Below are 17812 nucleotides of genomic sequence, written 5' to 3' on the forward strand. Positions count from 1 at the left end.
TCCCGCTCCCAGCGATGGTGAGTGGCCTCTGATGGAGATGGGCTGGAGCGGAGCCATTCCAGGGAGGAAGTCGGGATCCCCAGACCTGGCTGTCCTGGGAACAGGTTTCAACAGGAGACCCGCTCTAGCAATCCTAAACAGAGCAGAGATGAAACGAAACAACTTCTTTCAACTTCCTCAGGCGCTCCAGGGCGAGGGTAGCGTGCTCAACGAGGGGAGGCGCCACCTACAGGAGAGAGGAAGCCATGCAACCTGGTCTCGAGATTTCAACCAGTCTTACGGCAGGCATTGATTGGGCATCGCCACACCTCCTCATAGTAGTAGCCGTGACATTTATCGAATGCTTTTCTCGAGCCAGACACTGTCCTAAGCGCTTGACATGTGTTAACTCTTTTAAACTTCACGACAACCTATGAGGTAGGTGTTATTGTCGTCCCCGTTCTGTAGAATAGAAAACTGCAGCTCCAAGAGAGTAACTTGCCCAAAGTCACACGGTTAATCAGTGGGAGGCAGGGATCCCAACCCTGAGGGTCTGGCTCAGAGCCTGGATGCTCGACAAGCATTACCCTAAGAAGAGTGTGTCGAAGTAGAGTCAGGCCTGACTCCCCCCATGATTCACAGTGTAATTTAACTCAAGGGGCTTTCAGTTCTATATCTTGGGATTCCCATATTTTTGAGACTCCCTTACACGCCTGGAGAGAAAATTGTAGCTGAGGCAATTGTAACCTTGTATAATAAGAAAGGGAGGGGTAGGGATGGTAGAGATTGTGTAGCTCCCATGTTCTTTAGTTTATAGACGAGAATCAGACAGATATAACTACATTCTCCGTCACAGGGCAAGAGCTAGAACCCAGGTCTCCTGACTCCCCATCCTGTGCTTTCGCCCCATACAACACTCCCTCTTTAATCACTCATAGCCAGGACTGGCTCTATATGTGGAAGAAAGTTAATCATATACATTTTGGCTTCAGAGGCTCCAGGTCCACCCTCTGACCAAAATATACTTTTTGTTTTTTCAGTCTGGTGGCTCTTACCTGGAATCCCACCGTTAGTGACTCATTTCTTTCACTAAGATGTTGATCCTATCCTCTCAGGACCAGTAAGGCTTTTACTGTTGGCTGTCATTTCATGTGTATGTGATTGAGTTCTAAAGCAGTGCTACCTGAAGTGTGGTCCACAGACAGCAGCATCAGTGTCATCTGCATATTGTTAGGACTGCAGGTCATGGGTTCCACCCGAGACCTACTGAGTCAGACCTACCTTGGTTCTCAGACTTCAGTATGTGTGCATAAGTTGTCACCTGAAGAGCTTATTAAAACAGTTTTCTGGGAAAACCTCTTCCCACCCCATTGCCAGTGATTCTGAGTCAGCAAGTCGGGGGGAGGGGCCCAGTAGTTTACATTTCTGGCAAGTTCTCAGGTGATGCAGGTGCTGATGATCTGCGGACTATACTTTGAGTAGCACCTAAAAAGTTCCTGATAGCAGATACTGAGAGGGGAGGAGAAGGAGAATAAGCATTCTGGGCCAAAGAGAGAGAGAAAGGTTATTATCAAAGGTAGAAAGGGTACAGAATAGGGAACCTTGAAGTAAAAAACTGCTGAGGGTGTGGGTTTGCAAATGTGCCTGTCTTTCCATTTGAGTAAGTTCAAATATTAAAACCATTAAGTGATTTAATACAATGTATATATGTTTGGAAACTGAATTTATCTAGCCACGGTAAAAATCTATTCTTGCCTCACCTTTTGCTGAGCCCTGCCTCTCTCGGTTACAAATGGGAATCTTCCCAGTCCCCTCTGACCATCAGTTAGCTCTCCAATTTCATTCCAGAGTCAACTGCACTGCGGCGGCAGACAAAGCTGGCCTGATGGCAGGAATACTGTTCCCTGATGGCATCAGAACCTCTTCTGTATTTATGTTTGCTGTGCGACTGTCACTTGTATACAATCACATAGAGACTCTGATAGAGACTTGGGCTGCAAATCACCCCCATGGCACAACTCTGGTGGAGAAGGAAAAGGGGCTTCAGTGGCAACCAGATATCAAACACGAATTACATTGCCCTTGTACCAAAACAGACATCTTTAAGAAATCATGTCTTCTGGTCCTCCTTTGCTATACTTCAGGTAATATGGCACCCAGAGGAACCCAGATGGATAACAATCTCTTCTATTTGTAAAGACCACTTGTGAGGGAAACTCCATAACCTCCCCGCAGTGGAGTGTATTATTGTTCAGCAAATATTCACTCTCCTCTATGCCCTTCCATGGGGGGAGAAAACTTCCCCCCTCCACGGATGATGGATTTAGCCATGTGACATGCTTTGGCCAATGGAATGTAAGGAGAGATTCTTAACTCTACTTGCTTGGCTTGGCTTGGCCTTTTCCATTTCTATCCTTGACCATGAGAAGAACATGCCCCTGTCACTTTGGCCTGGTACCAAAATGAGACGGTGCACAGAATGGACCTGAGCAAGATCCACACTTGGAACAGAGGCACTGCAGCCAATCTGCCAACCTGTAAGCAAGAAATAAGTATGATAACCTCTGACACTATTTGTTAATCAGCACTAATTAGTAAAGTTGACTGATACACCCCCTCGGGAACCTGTTCCACTGAAGTTTTGCTGGGAAGTTTTTCACCACGTCTAACCTGTATCCCTCATATATTAAGGTAAAGATCCATTCCATCTGCAGTCCAAACAAAGGGTCACTGGATTATATCCTTGACTCTAAATGTCCAAGAAATGTAGCCTGATTTGCTTAATATCTATTTGAGCTACGAAAATAGAGATGCACTCAGGGAATTCTTTGTTTTACAAAGTATTAGTTATGCTTGTCCTTCCTTATTGGAGCTATTAGAGGGTGAGTTCCCAAGAAGTGATCATATCCTGCAGGACCCAGAGAGGCAGCAGTAGGAGAGATGAGAGTTTAGAGACCTGATTAAAATATCATCGAATTCTCTCATTCTCTCTCAGCTCTTTCTTAGCACTTAGCACAGTTTGCGGTTATTTCATTTACTTGCCTGTTTCCTTTTTTCACTTGTTTGTCTCCCACTAGAAAGTGTTTCCATATGACCAGGGACAGTGCTTATCACGCTTACCACTTTATCCTCCTGTTCTCAGCAGACTCTGGCATGTAGCGGTAGCTCAAAATTTTTTTTTCCTAATGACTAAATACATGAATTCTAATTAGGCATGTCACTAGACCAGGTGAGGGGGGCACAGTGAAAAAAATGCATGCGCTCTGTAACCTAAAAAAATCTGGCTCCAACGTTATGTAATCTTAGTTCAACAGGCACCTAATTATGAAAAATTTGAATATCAGTAACAATAATTATAATAATGTCAATAGGGAGCCAAGGAAGAATTTTGAACTGTAGAAGAATATGATCAAGACAGCATCTTGGGATAATGGATCTAACTGCCATGTTTGGGGGCAGCAGGGGGGTGGGGGGGGTGGTTCGCAGAGAGCCCAACGTTTCAAAGTGGGGGGGATAAGGGCCTGAAGTAGGGGTGGCAGTAGAGGTTAAAAGGAGTGACATTGGGATGAAAGAGCCAATGACCCCATCACCAGATGGGAAAAAGAGGCAGCAGAGAGGGAGTTTCCATGTAGCAGAAAGAACAGAAGTGCTTTTAACAGAGAGACAGAAATTTGGAGAAGAGGCCAACTGTGTTTGGGTGAGATGATAGGTTAATTTAGACACACAGAATTTTAGACAGTGGCTGGTTATCAATTGAAAACACCCAGCCCCCAGTTAGAAATTCAGGACTGCAAATTGAGAGAGAGGTCACAGCTAGAAACTGCACACGGGCATTAGACTCATGATGGTAACAATGTAGGAAGAGAATAGCCAAAGACAGAAACCAGCCTCGACGACTGACTAGTTACAAGGGGCAGGAGGGTGAGGAGTGGCTGGGGAAAGGGACGGAGCAAGCAGGACCAGCAAAGGGTCTCAGAAGCCAAAAAAGGAAGGAGGGGACAGTCCAGCCCTGTCTCTTGGGGGAACAGCATTGGCTGTCAGACTTTGTGAAGCTCCTTTAGGAACAGAGGGGAACATCCCTCAACCTGACTCCCTTGCCTCTAACCACCTGGGTGGCTGGGGGCCTCCAAGGCTCTGTGACCCTTTGAAGAAAAATCCAGGAGAGGAAGATGGAGAAATGCAATCAATAACAACAAGCCTTGTTTTTTTCCACTTCGTATGCAGGAAGCAATCCAGGGCTTTAGCTGGTGCTATGATGGGTATATTGTGGATGTTCAAAAGGTCATCTGGCGTGGAGACAGGCTAAATTATGGCTGGAGTGTATGAATCTGAGGAGGTTCTCCATTAACATTTATTAGGAATTGTCATCGCTTCAACCCGAATGGGCCCCAGATGTGGAAACCCTGGCTGCCCCAGACTTCTCTTCGGGCTGCAATCTCTCTTCTGATTTATTGTTATTAAACATGACCAGATTTTGTAGAGGGGAAAATTGAAGAAAGCAACACACACATGGGGAACTGTTGGGTGGAGGCTGCCAAGAGAAACAAGTCATTTTATTCTATCTGGTGACAGTGGGAACACATGGAGACACAAACCATCGTGCCTCTTTCCTAAATCAAAGACCCGCAGGTCTGAACCTCTGGGCATCTGTTCACGGGGCAAATGTGAACACTCTGAGGATGAGCGAGGGATAGTTGAAGGTAATGAGAAATGCTAAGAATAGAGTCTGTGCATAGAATTCTAGAAGCCATGGCGAGGACACTCTTCCCCCAAATATATTACCTCCCAGGGCAGATGACTTTCTGGGAGTCGGTCACACCCTCTGGATACTAGATCATTTTTTTTATCAATAATATTTACTCTTCGATGGTGTAATTATTGTGAGGGATACCAAGATGTCCAAGTTAGTGCCCCACCTTCTGGTGGCTCGTAATCAACTTCCTTTATTCACTCATTCAATGTAATTTTATTAAGCACATACTATGTGTCAGACATTGGTAGGTGTTGAGGAAATATTAGTAAAGCAGAGAGACAAAATTCTGTCAGGGTACTTCATATCTGTAAGGGAAAAATCCGAAAATACCAACAAATTAGCTGCTAGACAAAGAAGAGTGTGAGAAGGAAGACAGTGTAAAGGAAGGCTATTGTACTAGGAAACCTGAATGCCAGTGCTGGCTCCACCACCTAGGCGTCTTGTGCCCTTAGGTAAGTTATTTCACCTCTTGGAACCTCAGCTTCTTGTTTATAAAATGGTGATAAACCTGCCTTGCCTTATCCCATAGGTTTCTTGCAAAAATTACATGAGGCAATGTATCTGAAGAGTTCCTTGTAAACTGTAAAGTGCTCTATGGTGTCAGGAGTCTTTATGATAAGTGCCAAATAAGTGAGACAGAGAGTGTGATGGGGCAGTATGTTCCCTAGCCGGGAATCTGGGGACTCAGCCTCTTCCGCGTTCTCTTGGGAAAAGGAGCAAGAGGACTAACCCCAGGCCTCCGGACACACGTCCTTTAAGGGGTCTTTTACCCGTGGGGTCTGGGTATCTTGATGATCTTACTAACAGGCCATCTCTGGGAAACCCTCACTTCACTCTGCCTTTCTTAGACCTGTGCAGGGAGGTTATCCTACGTAGCCATGGTGAGTGAATACAGGTAATGAGGAAAGCCTCAAAAGGTAGGAGGTCTGATGACCTTTGATGTTTCACTGTCCCTCTTTCAGATTATCTAGGTTCCGAGGAGAAGGAATTGTGTTACGCCATCCTGATCCAGCTTTCCCTTCCTTGGCCACCCCAGTGAACTTATGTCACTTGTATAAGCTAGCACACACACCTGCATCGTATCTGGAATTAATGGGGATACCCCTAGGGCCAAACTTCCTTATACCAGGATCTAAAACCCCAGCTGCTTCCTCCCGTTTTGGAACGCAGCTGACAGCATGGTATCCTTCCTAAACCTCATAGGCCATGCGTCCTTGACCTACAAAGAAGGAAGGCTTAACCTGCTTCCTAGCACTCATCACTAGCTGAGTGAGGGAGGGTTCCCATTAATCCAGGAATGAGAACATCTCTGGCTTCTGCATGTCCAGGAATGGGACTACTGCCCAAGATTTTTCTCCCGGTGGCCATACTTCCTACACACAAACACTTTTGTTTATTCAGTTTTGGGGGTTTGTGAACTGTTTCCAGAGCTGTGCCTTCAAAAGGGCTTGCATTAGGTGCCAGGGATGGAGCAGGGGCCTGAATTACAGCCAGGGCCTCAGTAATGACACCCTGGCAGCACCGGAAGTGGAATGGCCATTGGGTTGCTGTTCCACCCACGGGAAAGTTCTAACGGGGAGTGGGGGCACTTTCCCCTATCCCATCCCAGGGCTTGGCTGAAAGTTTTTTCCTTTTGGGAAATCACTGGCTTTCTCGAGCAGCTGTGACTGTAGGGGTGAGGACAAAGGAAAGAAAACGTAAACGGGGTGGGGGGGTTGTGGGGAATTAGGAATATTCTCTCAGGGTTTCCTCCAGTGGAGAGGCCTGCTTTCAAGTGCAAGGGGGCTGCAGAGCCACCTCCTGCTAGCTTGGCCTTGGGAGAGTGGGAGGACAGATTTCCCAGTTGTTGATGGATAGCTGAATCGCACCAGAGAGTATCTGAAGAGAAGGAAAGGAAGGGGAGGTATGAAGTGGGAAGGGAATGATTAAGGGGTTTTCAAAGCTCTGATTTTCCCTTAGGTAGACAAGCCCACTGGGGCTTGGGGGTGGGGTGGGTATGGCCTAAGATCCTGTTACCCAAAGGCTGGTTCACAGGCCTCAGCATCAGCCTTACCTGGGATCTTAGGCCACAGCCAAGACCTAGCGAATCAGAAATTGCCTGTAATCCCTAGATGGTGAGTACACCCACTGACGTTTCAGAAGCATGAGCCTGGGGTGCTGGGATAGGAACGACTTCTCCCAATGAGCCCCCAAGGACCTGTGCTGCATGATCTCTCTGCCCTTCCAAAGCCACTCTCCATCCTTTTCCTCCCCTGTTCTCGGTGCTGATGCTGGGAAGTGATCTTTACGAGTTACTTCAACAGGCTCCCTTGTCCTCTGACTTCTGGTTGGGTTCAGGCCATGGTTAATGCTCAAGAACAGTGACTTTACCTGAAGTTTTTAAAGAGGAAGGAGGGCATGTTTACATCATGCAGCAAATCACTGGAGAAGGCTGTAGGTAGGGGGAGCTAGAGATGGGGGTCCTTATTCTCCTAGTCCCTGCCAACTGCCAGTCCCTCAACTAAAGGCCACAGCTCCTGGGGGGCACCCTCTCCTGCAGCTCTCCCCAGACTCTGGGAACTGTTCCTTCCCCAGCCCTTCAGGTCTAGAGTGCTTACAGTTCCCTACTCTGGCTAACCTCACCATCCTGTGAATTGCTATGACTCCTGCCCACATCTTTAGAAATACACCTTCATCAAACTCTTCTTAAACAAACCCTGTTCGAGTGTGGATCTGTTTCCCAACAGGACCCTCATCAACACGGGATCCTGGAGACCAGACTCCAGAGTTCTTGCTCATGGTTAGGGAATGGGACAAACGAGCACTTCCAATTTAAGAATCTTCGAAAAGAATTTGAAAATGAATATATGTATATTCATGTATGGCTGAAGTATTGTGCTGTGCACCAGAAATTGACACAACATTGTAAACTGACTGTACTTTAATTTAAAAAAAAAAAAAGGAAAGAAAAAAAAAAAGAATCTTTGAGACAGAGATAGCCATTTTCAATCTAGGGATCCGTTGTGTGATTCTTGTTTCTGGAATAGAAAAATATGTCACAGGAGCACTTGGCACTCTCTCCAACATGCCTTCGCTTCCAGGCTACACTCTGTCTGTTACCGTGTACACATGCGAGTCACACGGGGGCAGACTGAAGCTGCTTTGTGAGCACTGGTTTTTAAATTTTCAAGAATTTTGGCAACAGTTGTTTTTTTAAAAAAAAAACTGAAATTAAATAAAGTTACCATTAAATAAATTATATTTTAAAACAAAAATAGAAAATACTAAAAACTCCTCCCTTCTCAGTTATTTTGCTGAATTTTACCATATCCTAACCTTTTGGAGTTACTTATGTCTGTTGTAGCTATACGGTAGAAATACTACATAATGGTGCCTACCTCTCTTCCCAATTCTGCACTCAGTGATGTCACAATGATAGTTTGAAATCAGGCATGGTGGAAATATTTACACCAAGGAAATTGGCAAATGCTATAGATCAGGACAGGAATTTTTCTGGAAAGCTGTTTGTTAAACATTTTCTAGCACATCGTGGGGTTAGTCCCTACCTTTGGAGGGGGCTGGAGAGACAAACGGGAGGAAGGGAATCCTTTGAGATGGGCACAGTATTTGGATTTGGACACTTTTAGGGGAGAGCTATATGCTCGGTTTCTGTGGAGAGAAAGCAAAGTGGAACAGACTTGGCACTTGACAAGAAAAGATAAACTAAACAGAGGGGGAAATGTCCTCTTTGGCACCTCAGGGCAGGGTGGATTAAGCAGGCCTTTTAGTATGTGAGATGTGGTATTAATAATAGCTTACTTTCACAATGGGGATGTTTGTTTAAAAGCTCTCAAAGTACTTTACATCTATTACCTCTTTCATCTATCAAATATTTGAGTGAGCAAGGGAGAAGCAATAGAGACATTTCTTCTTAGAGATAGAACAACTGGGGTCCAGGGAGGTTAAGCGACTTTTTAACCTCAGAAAACTGAGGCCCCAGGAGCAACACGGTACAGTACCCAGAGCTGGACACGGATTAAAATCCCTTCCTACCAGCTGCCACTTGTGTGATCCTGAGTGAGTTATCCAAGTTTCCTGAGCCTCCATTTCTTTATCTGTGGAAAGTTACAGGAGGAATAAATGAAAGAATGTGTGTACATCACTAGATGTATGTGGCCGGGGCTCCAAGAATGGTGAGTTTAATAGATAGACACCCCTGACTTCGCAGGGGCACAAGAGGAAGAGCGTACAGTACGCAGCACAAACACCTGATGTGGGCACGTGGGTGTCATCATTCTTAAAACACCACTGGTCAATCCCATCAGTATATAATTTCTCTGGCCTCTTCACCATGCCTGGTCTCTATCCTGTTGGAGCCTCACTCCCCCTCCTCTTTTCTCTCCTTCTTCCTCTCTCTCATCAAAGCAATACTCTCCCTTCTCTAAAATTTTGGTAAGGGAGGAGGGTATAGCTCAGTGGTACAGTGTATGCTTAGCATGCATGAGGTCCTGGGTTCGATCCCCAGTACCGCCATTAAAATAAATAAATAAGTAAATAAACCTAATTACCTCCCTCCCAAAAAACCAAAAATAAATAAATGAAGACTAAAAGAAAAGAATATGAAAAAGAAAATATATATGTATAACTAAATCACCATGCTGTACACCAGAAATTAACACAACATTGCAAACCAACTATACTTCAATAAAAATAATTATTTAAAAGAAAGCAGGAGCTCCAAAGAGCATGTCATTAGAGAGAGGGTATAGCTCAGTGGTGGAGCACGTGCTTAGGATGCATGAGGTCCTGGGTTTAATCCCCAGTACCTCCATTAAAATAAATAAGTAAAAACCTAATTACCGTCCCACCAAAAAATAAAGTTAAAAAAACCTTTTTTTAATTATAAAGTCTGGCAACATTTGCCATATGATAAGCACATATTGAGGCATTTTCTAAGCAGAATTTCTTTCCTAAGAGAAATTCTATAAATAAAACTGTTTGCAGTATAACCGTATATTCCGTTATAGACTATATTCCATTATACATATACAGTCATTTGCAAAGGGTTTTCCCATTCACTTTTTCTTTGAACTACAGAACCACTCTGTGGCAAGAATTACAATTCTAACCACTTTACGTTGGGGGAAACGGAAGCCCAGGGAGTTGCCCAGGGTCCCGACTTGTAAGAGACTGAGTCAGGACGTGAACCTGGCATTGGACACTGCACAGCCCCATGCTGCAGGTGATTCCTTCTTCCTCAGAGCGGGCATGTTCTAGTCTGCCTTCTAGAGGGAACTTCTAATTCTGCTCTGTCATTCAGTTAATCCATCTAGACTGAGAGCCTTTTGTGGGTAGACTCTCATCCTACCAGGAACTGAATGAGAAGTTAGGCAACCCAGGCTGAGGCTCTGATTCCTTTTCCAACTTGCTAAACAGCCTTGAGCAAGAAGAGTTGAGAGGCGGGAAGGTACCTTGCTGTGAGCGAATGCTGCCTTCCAGGCACTATGTTTAGGAAATTTACATCATTACTTCATGCAGTCTTCCCTACAACTCGGTGAGATATTATTTTAATTTTAAAGATGTGGAAACTGAGGCTCCAAGAGCTTAAGACACTTGTTCGAGTGTCATCTAGGTGGTAAGTGACAGAGATAGGATTTGAACCTATGTCTCTCCGATTCTGAATTCCACCTTCACTTCCTGTACCACCTTGTCCCTCTAGATCCTGGTTTTCTGAGGCAAATCCAGGCACTGAACCTCTCTGGGTCCCAGCTCACACTTCCATCAGCTGCTGGATTGTGTTCCTAATCTGGCAGGAGGCACAGGACTGGGAAACTTTCATGCCATCATCAATCTTCTCCCCAGTTCAGAGGTCAGAGGTTAGGGGTTCTGATTACTCCAGACCCCTCCTTCACCTCTGGGATGATGCCACATTTCACTCGGGGTCAGCAATCACACCTCTTCAGTTCTGCAACATTCTTCAGAATGTGGGCTCCCCACCCACAACCCATATCTACCCCAGGGCAGACTGTTCATTAAGGGGCAGGCAGAGAGGAGGCGAACCAAGGTAGCACTGAGATCCAACAAGGTGCTGAGCTGAGAGGTACACATGCTTGCTTCCAGCCAGAAGAGCTAGTGGCCACTGGAAACCTGCCTTACAGGAGAGGGCTTTGTCTAGAAAGGGAAGGGAGGATGGAAAAAAAAAAGAGAGAGAGAGATCAGATCACTCTAATTATATGGCTGTAAATCACCGAGAATCTTGGCTCAAACATCCAAGTGGTGGAGGATGGATTTTTCACCTTGACTCCTGCTAATTTTCATTGATTTATGTGGCTTAAAAGCCTTTATTTTCTGCTTATAGGCAGCCTACTCCTGCTGAGGGGGCACGGGACTCCCTAAATGCTCTCACCTTGGAGAAGCAGGAGGCAGAGGTGGGTTTCGGGGCAAAGGCTGTTTCCTGCTTGGTTTCAGTTGCTGCCTGAGAGACACAGGGCTTAGTGGGAGCTGCTGGCCTGCCGCCTCCCCACTCCTGTCCCCAGAGCCTGCCTGCTTCTGGTCACAGCTCCTTGAGTTTAATACTCCTGGCAGCTTAGCACTCTGGTTTTTATGTGCTAGGCCATAATATTTGGTGAGCTGTGAGATGAGGTGGGAGCATTTGCAACTGGCGCTTCCCTTCCGGCCCTGCCCTGTGATTCGGGCCAGTGGTGTGACAAAGTGAGGCGAGCCCTCCTCCCCACTCTGGTTCCCACCTGTGGCTATTTGGCGCCATGTCCTCCCTCTGTTTTCTCCTCTTCCTTGTGATCCCACAAGGAAGACTTCCTCAGCTCTTGGCTTTTGAAAGAGGGTATTCGGTCCTCACATTCTAAATCAGGAGCCCAGTTAAACATTTAAAGGATAATTCTGAGTCTGCTCAGGGCCACATTCCACAAGGGGAGGCATGAGTGTCAGGAGGGAGGCTTTCTAAATGTCAGAGGCTATGTAAAAATCCTGACTGATGATGACAGACCGATGAGAAAGCCAATGGGTCAGTAGGTGAGGGTCAAGTTTTCTTGGGCGTTAGAAGCCTAAGAAAGCTGTGCAGACTGAAAATCCCACTTCCTCTATCAGAGGCTCATGTGACAAGTCACGTGGGCACCTCTGGTCCGTTTCTCTGGGTCTGGGGTCCCTGAGCTCTCCCTGCCCCTTCACCTAGCCCAGAGTCAGAATTCAGATGCCTGTGGGTCCCTCCAGGCACCCTCCATCTACAGCTGTCTTATTTTCTGCTGCACCTTCCCCCTACCTGATTATTTTAGGTGGGGGGTGGGATAGTTTTGAGTGTATATGGATCGACAGCTTCTTAATAAAGTTATTACCAGAAGATGACTCTGATCCAGAAGCAGACCCCGCCTTCAAATACACCAGGAGCAGCGGAATCTCCTAACGTGTCTTCCACATTTGGTGCTGTGGGACATAGACATAGTGGGGTTGGTAAGAAAACTTCTGGACTCCTGAGGGACAAGCAATGCAAATAAATAGTGAGGATAAAACATTAAACTCTTTTTCAATAAAGACGTCCCAAAATATAATGGCTCAACAAGATAGAGGTTTATTTTTCTCTCACAGAACAGTCTGAGTTCTAAGTTGGCAGGAAGTTCTCCATGCTGTCATTCAGGGACCCAGGGTCCTTCATTCTTGCTTTTCCAGCATCCCCTAGGGTGGCCTTTTGTCTTCCTGGTCCAAACTGGCTCGAGGGTACTCATGTTCTAGGTTCCAGGAAGAATAAAAAGTATAGAAGAGGCATACCCATTTGTCAAGGTCCCAGCCCACAAGTGGCCCACATCACTTCTGTTTACATTCTCTTACCAAGAACTTAGTCATATGGTCATCCTAACTGCCAAGAAGACTGGGAAATACATACATATAGATATACAGCCATATGCCCAACAGTTTAATTATTCTAGAAGTAGGAAAGAGTGAATTTTTTATAATCTCACTAAATCAACCAATATGTGTTCCAAATACTAAGAAATAGAGAATCTTCATTTATCATAAACAATTAGGTCAGAGTTTCTGTTAAAACAGGAAACCAGAAAAGTGTGATTCATAGAAGACATAAGGACACAGGGTCCCTCTGAGCAATGAAGCATGTCCCAGGGGCTTGAAGAAAAACCTATTTGATTTGTTTTTCCAGATATGAGACTTCGGGGCAGTGAGCAGCAGGCAAGGGTGACTGATATCCAGAACATTGGTTATCAAATGCTTTCTATTTGAATAGTGATTTATATTTTATGAGGTCATGTATACACATTATCTGATTGGATGTGAAAACATTCCAGATTCAGGAAGGCCAAATTCACAAAGGTGAAGGGTCTTGCACTAAGTCACTCAGCTCATAAGATGCAAAGGTGAGCTCAGAACCCAAACCTTCCAAGTTCGAGTCCAGTGCTTTTTACACAACAAAATGCTGCCTATTCATACAACATCCCAGGAGGGTGACTAGTTGGCCATCCTGTGGGGAATCAGGACTTTACTTTTGTCTCCATGTGATTTCGATGCCATGATTAAGATATCAAGAGTCATCTGAAGAATAATACTGCTAGTGATTACCTGTCAACCATATATTTTATCTACACCTCATTATGGCCCAGGAAGAGAGACATTATTATTCCTCTCTTACAGAGGAGGAAGCTGAAGAGGCTTGGTAACTTTCCCCAAACACATGGCTAATAACTGGTTGAGCCAGGACGTAAATCCAAGTTAATCTGTATCTTTTCTTTCTGTGTTGCCTTGAAGGATAAAAGCATCTGCTGCTTAGGCCTCAGGAAAGGACACACAGGCAAGGTTGGTAATCTCAAGCTTGAGTGAGGCCAACTTATTTAAGCATGTCCCAAACTTCTGACCTCCCATTGGGTATTCTAGAAACGGACTCTGTAGTCAGGTCTTCACTGGCCATGACCTTTAAATGTCCTTGTCCATTAGGCTCATAGACATTTATGGTGTCAGAAGTGGAAGGAAACAAAGTTCCTCTGGTCCAACGTGTCCTTTTTGCAGATGGTGAAACTGAGACCCACAAGGAAAAAAATAATTTGTCAGTGGTTTCAGGGCTGATTCCCAGTAAAACTAGCACATTCATTTGATTCTCTGGGCTCCAGGCCCACGATGACCTCCTGGACTAAGAGCTGGCCTCGCCTGCCACTTGTCAGAGGTTCCTTCAAGTGAGTAAACAGAGGGGCAGAACTCAGCGGGCTCCACGCAGCTATGGCCGGAACGGTCCCTTCTCCCTACTCCATCCCCACCCAGCTGGGCGAGCTTGCAGTTTTTCCGAGGCAGGGCCAGCCTGTCCTGAGCTGCAAGATGTATTAATCAATTTGATGAGGATGTTAAAGCTTTCTCTTTGCAACTAATTATGGCCTGATTTATAGGCCTGGCCTTGGTTTGATAGAGCTCTCCTCCTGACAGGGATGAATGCGGTACTGGCATGAACCCCTTCATCTCTTCCATTTCTCTCTCTTCCTCCCTCCTCCCGCCTCCCTCCCTCCCACATCTCCTGCCTCCTGCCTCTGCTCTTGGTTCCCACAGGAACACCCTAATGACATGTTGACAAGCTGGTGAAGCATAGCTCCCTCTCTGTTGCATCTGCCTCTGGCACCACCATTCCTCGTGCATCCTCTGACGTGGGCAGATGGAGGCCCTGGCAGGCTCCAGCCACCACCCAGGTGCTGAGCTAGAGGAAGCTCTGTACACTCCTTTCTTCTGGAAACCGAGACTAATAAAACTATTTTGGGTTAACACAGCCTCTTCCTTCCCTAACACTTCAAGAGCTTCTTGAAACGAACTTCATCCCCAGTTGAATTGGGGATGCGTGGAAGCTTTCAGACAAGTTTTAATTCTTCTTATTTTACAGATGGGAAAACTCAGGTGGGGAGATGAACTTGCCTGTGACTCCATACACAGTAGAACAGTAAAGGGGGGAGTGGACTGGTGTCCTGACTTCCAGCTGCAAGAGCTTCCCACTGCAGGGGTCTTAGAGTCGCCTTGCTACACTGTTCCTAGGAACGCCTGCCTCCAGGTTGGCTTCCCACCTGCAGCAATTTGACAGAAGCGGAGCCCTCGCAGATACATTGGTTTCCTGACCTTAGGCGTGAGGATCTTTGTGACTGTAGTATCCAAATAGAATATGAAATAAGATATAAATCAACACTTGGTACCTGATGAGTCAAGCAGTATTATTCTTACCCAATAAATAAGACACTAAAGCACAGAGATGTTAAAGGTTTTGCCCAAGACTCTGCACACAGTAGGGCAGCAGGAGAGCCTAGCCAGATGGCTTGATTCATCGTCTAGTTTCTACCCTTTTACCCCATCTGTGACCTCAGTCACTAATATCTCCCATTTCCTCCCATTTAGTGCAAATATCCAAGAATTCTCAATTTTTTTTTTGTAGAATGTGGAATGACATGAGGAGTGTGTTCAGGGTTTGAGAAGGGGAAGCAAAACCAGTAAGGAGTGTGGAATGAGGAATAATAATCTAAATGTCCAAGTGCTCAGTGAAAAGCACGTTTCAAAGCTCCAGACCTGAATGGCGGTGACGGGGGGTGGAGAGAAGGCAGCCAGGGAGGCAGGACCAGGTGAAAGCCCTGGGGGATGGGGCTCGGGGTCAGGACGGAGAGCTGGCAGCGGGCAAGGAGAGGAACTAGTCTGCCTCAGGAAGAACTAAGGACAGTCTTGATTTCCCTACATCTTTCCTTACGGAAGGTCAATGCCCCCTTTTGGGGCCAAAACATTCCCAGGACTCTCTTTCATGTGGAAACTGGAGCCTTACGTCTACAATCCCATGAGCATTACAGAGCAGAGTTTGCTCAGATGGGCATTAAAAAAGAAAGCAGTGAACAGTGAAGGATGAGCGGAAACCCAGACCAAAACTTGTAAGCGTGAGGAGGAGCTAGTTGGGAAGTCGCAGAGTGAGTGAGCCGTGCTGAGTCATGCTGTCCTAGAATGCTGGGCCAACCAGACATTTAGAGATCAAATATAAAGGAAAGAGCCCTGGGCTAGGGCCAGACCTATCTTTGAATCTCATCTTTGATGCATTCTTTACACGAGTCACTTCCCATAATTTCTCTGTCTGGAAAATACGAGGGTTGGACTAGTAAGTCCCTGCCAACTTTGACTTTCTAGAATTCCTGACTTCCCAAATAAAAACCACCCTGTGCATATCTTTTTCTAATTCTGCCTTCCCTCCGCACTCCCCACTGGGCACTGATTTGCATGTCCTATTGGATTTGTTTTCTAGGGGTGGGAAGGGTAGAAGTCTCTGGATTCTCCCATTAGACACAAGCCTCTGAAAGACGAGGACCGTCTGGAACTCCTAGTCCTTGGCGCCTCCAGTGTAGCGATTTGCTGGCCAAAGAGGCTCCGCAAGGTCCCCAGGCAGGGATGCCTGTCCCGTCACGTGGACACCCCTGTGTCCTGCCCCCAGGCCTCAGGGCTGTCTGGCCAGCAGCAGAGGATGCCGGGAGCCCCCCACAGCAGCACACTAATCCTGCTGGAGTTGCAGGCCCCTCCGCCTCGAGGAGCTGATGTTTTCTTGATGAGAAGCCTGGCTGCCCTGAGTAGATGAAAAGTTGCCTTCACAGTGGGGTGAATTCCCTCAGACCCCAAAGCAGCTGCTCCTCAAAATCTCCAAAAACAAAACTCCTCATGAATAAATATTAGTAAGAAATGGGGTTTCCCAAGAACAAAAGTGGAGTTGAGGAAGTTATTGAAAGAAGTTGGGATCTTTCACCTCACAAAATATGTCACTTATGTGTCGCCCCAGACACCCCCAGACACCCTCTGCCACCCCACTCCCATTCCACTGATCTGGAGCCACATCCTGCTTCTCCTTCACATGGAAACAGGCAGCACCTAGGAGATCATCTGCTCAGACCTTCCTTCAGAGGAAAAGAGAAACCACAAACAGCTGCCCCACGAGCCCTCCTGCCAAATTCCAGCTCAGACAAGGGAACCCGATGACCTCATCGGCATCTGAGCTGGAACTGACTTCCTCAGAGACAGAGGAGCTGCCAGCATCCCTACAGAGTCCCTGGCAAGAGAGGAAGATGTATGGTGGGTTCACACCTGGGCCACATGTGGAGAGGTGTGCCGAGATCTGCACCCAAGCAAGGCCTCAGCCCTGGGCTGGGCCCTGCTTTCCATCGGCAGCTGGAGTGAGTCCTTCCCCCCACCTCCACCCGACCCTTCAAACAGCCCTTTGCTTCTGCAATCAAAAGAAATCCAAGTTAGAGCCTCATTCATTCTCATCTGGATCCCAGTGGAAATGCAAATACCCTCGGGAGAAAATGCACCTGTGTGTGAATGAACGTATCAGAACTGGTCCAGAGTAGTTTTGCCAAAAGAGAAGGTGTTAGAGAGCAGGAGGACCCTGGGGAGGTAGTGGAGTGAAGAGGTCAAGGGTTCAAAGTTCCTCCAGGGCCAATATTGAGGGGGAGCTGCAGGCACCATGTAGAGCAAAACCCCTTACCTTGCAAATGCAGAAATCAAGGCTCAGAGAAGCTGTCTCTCCAGGGTCACGCAGCAAGTTAGTAGCAGAAGCTACAACTCAAGTCTCCTGACTCTTAGCCCTGTGCCAGCTGCAGAAAAGGAAAGCCCGAGGCCTGAAAATAAACTTTGCCTGCTTCACAGGTTTGCCAGGGGCTGCCCTCTCCACATCTCTGCCTTTATAAAACTCGGTTCCACTAAGAGTGATCTCGGTTCTTGGCTGTGAGCAGTTGCAAAGCAGCATGTGTGGCTAGAAGAGGGTGGATGAGATTGGGGAAGTGGGTAAAGATCTTTCTGAACAAAGACTTTGAGAAGAGAAGCCTGAATCTTTAACTGCATCAGACTCTGCAAATGTTAAATCTTGACTTGGAGTGAGGCTATTGGCTAGTACCTCCTTCTGGCCCCAGTTGCCCAAAGGAAAATAGTGATGTTGTCATCTTTGGATGCAAAGGATGACACGTTAATAAATGATTCCTCGTCTGGATTCCTCTAAGGATGCATTCCTTTCCCCCTTATCTTATAGTTGTTTTCGTAGTGGAAAAAAATGGGACTTTAGAATCAGAACTTGGATATGTGGCTTAAACTTAA

General features: G+C 46.3%; 1 long non-coding RNA gene and 1 other non-coding gene across 2 annotated transcripts; one reads left to right on the forward strand and one right to left on the reverse strand.

Annotated features, from left to right (window-relative positions):
* Positions 1–7715: 7715 nt before the first annotated feature.
* Positions 7716–17521, reverse strand: LOC141573523 (uncharacterized). Its single transcript, XR_012499307.1, has 3 exons — positions 17208–17521; positions 12061–12148; positions 7716–10882 (listed from the first exon to the last, which is right to left on the reverse strand). It is a non-coding gene; the product is annotated as an uncharacterized LOC141573523 (long non-coding RNA).
* TRNAP-AGG (transfer RNA proline (anticodon AGG)) lies at positions 9471–9542 on the forward strand. Its single transcript has one exon. It is a non-coding gene; the product is annotated as a tRNA-Pro (tRNA).
* Positions 17522–17812: the final 291 nt, after the last annotated feature.

The sequence above is a fragment of the Camelus bactrianus genome, chromosome 16, assembly GCF_048773025.1.
Source record: "Camelus bactrianus isolate YW-2024 breed Bactrian camel chromosome 16, ASM4877302v1, whole genome shotgun sequence".
In the NCBI taxonomy this organism is placed as follows: domain Eukaryota; kingdom Metazoa; phylum Chordata; class Mammalia; order Artiodactyla; family Camelidae; genus Camelus; species Camelus bactrianus.